Raw genomic sequence first — 4654 nt, forward strand, 5'->3', positions numbered from 1 at the left:
CCACCGAAGTTGACTCTTCTTGACGATATTTTTTAAAACGAGAAAACTCCCTAAATTTATATCGCATGCTGGTTAACTTGTTTTGTTACGGATGCCAATCTAATGTAATAGCTTTTTTCGACGACTCCACGTTCCCAATTAATCTCGAGCTCCAGATACTTGCCTATCTAATGATCATTGAGGGGGGTCATTCATATATTGCGTAACTCAGTTTTAAGACAAATATAAGCCCCTCCTTCAAGTAATAGTAATTGTTTTACGAATAGAATATCGAAACTCAATACCTGTATCATCTTATTCTCAGTGTCAAAAGTGCAGCGTTAATATTTGATTTAAGGAAATGACGTCCTGACCATTCTCCCCTTGATATATGCTGTATATTTATGAGGATTTTAGATATATATATAATTGACAGACATATGACAATATTAATTATAGGTGTGTCTGCTTTCTTATCTCACAATACGATTATGTATCATTTTATATTTGTGATAGAGAGTATTGATCGCAATACTGTAGATTGGTGGAATACTAGTGATAGGCGTAAAGTCAACAGAATACGCAACATAATTAATTCCGGTATTTTTGTTCTGAATGGTCCAGATGAAGCATACATTAATCTAGCATGCAAAAAGGGTATGCTATATTATTATTGTTATTAACCAAGTTCTCTGCATAATTACAACCAAACTATAAAAGAACTTTTACTACTACCCAAAGATCTCGTTGTCTTAATTGCCCGCCTTATGGATATAAGCCGTTTCTATTGATGTAACGAAGCCAAATCTTAGTAAGTTAGTCTCTTGATTATATGGAATGAGCCATTTCGTGAAGAGTACCGAAAAAGGATTGTGCCAAACTCCCCCTCACTCTTAATATTGAGTATTTGTAATATTATCTTACTATAATGGACGTAACGTGTACACATGTTTCTATCTACGTACGTGTCCGAAATAACAAATATAATGTAGCACCAAAAACAAAAATCCATAAAAAATATACTTTGGGTATTCAAGGTTCAAGTAATTAAAAAAATAACTACTGTATGTGCAACAACCATTTCATTATAACAGAAGACAATTTTAAATAAAAGTACTCTCACCTAAACAAGAACACGACTTTCACTAGAACTGTACGTAAGGGTTTGGTTATATATTTATTGACGTAATTTGTAAATATAGTTCTAAAAATGGATCGAATCCCCGTCCCACCGCACATGCTCGCCCTTTCATTTATAGGGGCGTTATAAATTTCGGCCAATCCCAGTATTTGTTGGTAAAAGAGTAGCCCAAAAGGTGGTTATGTCTAGTGATGACTAGCTGCTTTCCCTCTAGTCTTTCACTGCTAAATTAGGGGCGGATAGCCCTCGTGTAGCTTTGCTCGAAATTCCAAATAAACGAAACAAAACTAAAAATGGAGTTTTTAAAAATAATATTATTTTTTCAATAAATTGTAACACTTTTAATATATAAAAACATTTCAGCTTATATCGGCACAATCCAGAAAAATACTTTTTTTTTTAGAAATTGTTCACTTTCTCAAAGTTTTTTCAATGAACGACGTATCCTAGAGCCCTTTGTGCTTAACTTCAAAAACAAACATAGTGAACAATACAAAATAATATTGTCCTCTATATATCTTAAATTTAATCTCATAACATTGATGCATCTATTTAATTAGTTATATTTTGTGAAATTAAGACGCATTTAAATTAATTCACAATAGTACAGAAATCTATTCTGAGCAAGCAATGAAATACACGAACAATACATTACACTCCACACAATTACCTTCATTTTTTGGTTTATTTTATACTGCATTACATTATACTAGCAGAATCGCCGCCCTACCGGTGGCTGTTTGTGCTGGCAATTACAAATCCTCTGTGCTCTGCCCACCACGGGTATCGAAACCCGGTTTCTAGCGTTGTAAGTCCGCAGACATACCGCTGTGCCACTGGGGGGCATTGTTCAGTAAACTACATTCCAAAGTTGGTATAACGAACTAGGAATGTGACGATTACTCGGATAATTGATTCGACTTACCATGGAAATCTAAGTCATAAAATCTATTACTGTTTTTATTTAAAAACTAGAGGGGCACTCAGTAAAGCGTATACCACCACCACGCAGCGTTGGTCATTTTCGGCTCTCAAAAAATAAGAAAATATGTCTGGACACCGACCATTTTTGGCAGGATAATGAGGAATAATATTCAACATATGTCGCCAAGTCATAGAACAAATATGTGTGAAAAATCGGTCCTCGTGTTAACAGATAGGATTTTCTTTTATTTCTGGGGCGTTGACCCTCTAAGGTGGGTCATAATCCATATGTATACAAACTTTTGTCCAAATCCATTTTCGAAAAATCTTACTGACAAACACACAATCAAATACACACACAGGAGTGAAAACGTAACCTCCGTGAGGTAATAAATAATTATGCTCGACCTCGAACGTTTTACCCCTGAACACACACACACACACAATATAATTGGATATTTAATCATTTAAAGGTTTGAGTAATTACTGTAATTCTTGTGTCACGTGACTTACAAGTGTGAGTCGTACGTGCTAGATTGCATTTTTAATAATCATTCCCATAATACGACACAAATTGACCTGTTAAATCAAGAACAAATCCATGCAGACATATTGTTTCTAAAAAAAGGTACAGTGTATTCACTATATTGTTTCTACTTATTAGTTTTGACTATTTCTATATCTTCGTCGTGTTTTCTAACGTTGAATTCAAAATGGCTGGCGAGTATCCGATTCTGTTTGATATTATAAAAACAATCGCAGCCCTCCCTATAACGAATCCTGTCTTGTAACGAACATTTTTCAAGGTCCCGGTCCTATGCAAAACGTGACGTCCAACACAATGTTGTCGTAGGACGATTATTAATACGGCCTTGAATTTAATAAGATATCTTTCTCGCAAAAAAAAAAAATGATTTTTAAGTTGGTTAAAACTTTCTTAGGGAAGTTTATAAATCACCCTTCTTGTAACATTCAGTAATGCATGGGATAGTCCCTTCCCAAGCGTTACATAAAATTGTAATTGTCCCTAAATAGACTAAAAAAAACAAACGCACTTGTAAGGGAGAATTTCAAGACATTTCCAATAATATCTCGAATAAGCAATATTTTCTTCAGTCTTATGCTCGTTGCTTCAAGTTACCATTAAGAAACGTGAGCTGTAGATAAAATTGACTTTTAAAGAATATATTACAAAAGGTAACATTCTGACTTAAATTGTATTTTACGATTTTGGTAGAAACTCGGTAATTTAAAATATTTCACATTAAGTAAATGGCAACATAACTCATTTCAGCACCTCAATTATCACAGTACGTATATTTTTGCGACATATTAGCTTTCGTCCATTATAAACACGTTTTTATGCCTCACTACAGTTACTGAATCTAAACCATTATTTCAAAAATGCGTGTGTGTTCGCTTATACCTGACGAACCGATGGACTAAGTGTCACTAAACCTGGGGTTCGAATCTTACCACCTATATGACTAACTGGGGTCCCTAAGTAGTATTAAATTTGAATAATTCATTGTGTATTTTGATTATTTACAGCTAGATTGATATGTAATAATAAATTTCTTAAATAATAATAACTACACTAGTCAAATGTAATAGGCATGGTACATAAAGCTTTCTATTTGAGAATTTTTCTTCAGTGCTTGTTAAAATCACTAAGCAAGCCCAACATTTTTACGTGTTCTTGGGTTAAGAGCCGAAAACACCGTTAGTAACGAGGGCATACAACTGATGATCTAGGACAAAGTGATTTTATACTGCAAAGAGGTTTTTATGGTTTGTCAACTACTCATAATTAAGACTATTTATTATTAATTATAATTATTACTGTAGTATTTTAACAGCTCTTCTGGTAGAAAGTTATTGCGTAATTAAACGCGTACTTTAGCTAATAATAACCTGGTGATTAGCGCGATCGACTCACTATCTGCAAGTCGCGGGATCGAAACCTGGCACTGAACATATTCAGCCTTTCATTGGTAAAAGAGTAGCCCAAGAGGTGGCGGTAGGGCTGTCAGCCGAATGTTTTCCCTTTAGTTAACACAGTGGTTCCCAACCTGTAGTACCCGGACCCCTGGGGGTCCGCGAAGATAATACCATCTCATTAAATAAGTAAGTTTTTTTTAATTCTGCTTTTCTTTTAATTGCACACTCAGTTGTATATGTCTTTTATTTGATAGTGAAAATGGAAAAACAAGTTAATTATTAGTAAGAAAAACAGTTTGTTGGGTAGATGGAATCTTTCAAAAACATGGGGGGGTCCTTGGTGATGAAAAGGTTGGAAACCGCTGAGTTAGCAGTTTAAAATCTGGGACCACAGCAGATAACTTTAGTGGATTTGCCATAAAAAAAAACATTTTTATCTTGCTTTCAAAACTATTTAAGTGAAAAGTGTTTCCTTTCTGGTGAACAATAATATTCTTTATTTTGGTTAAAATTTAATCAGAAAGATTATGTTTCCTTTTTTGATTTATTCATATTACAATTTAAAACACATTAGTAAATAAAACGTTCTGGCTTACGTTATTTTAATGAAAAGCGGTGTGTCACATGACTTTATTTAGTTTTTTTTTTTAATGTATTTCTTGTGTTTAA

Source organism: Limulus polyphemus, unplaced genomic scaffold (assembly GCF_000517525.1).
Source record: "Limulus polyphemus unplaced genomic scaffold, Limulus_polyphemus-2.1.2 Scaffold83, whole genome shotgun sequence".
NCBI lineage: Eukaryota > Metazoa > Arthropoda > Merostomata > Xiphosura > Limulidae > Limulus > Limulus polyphemus.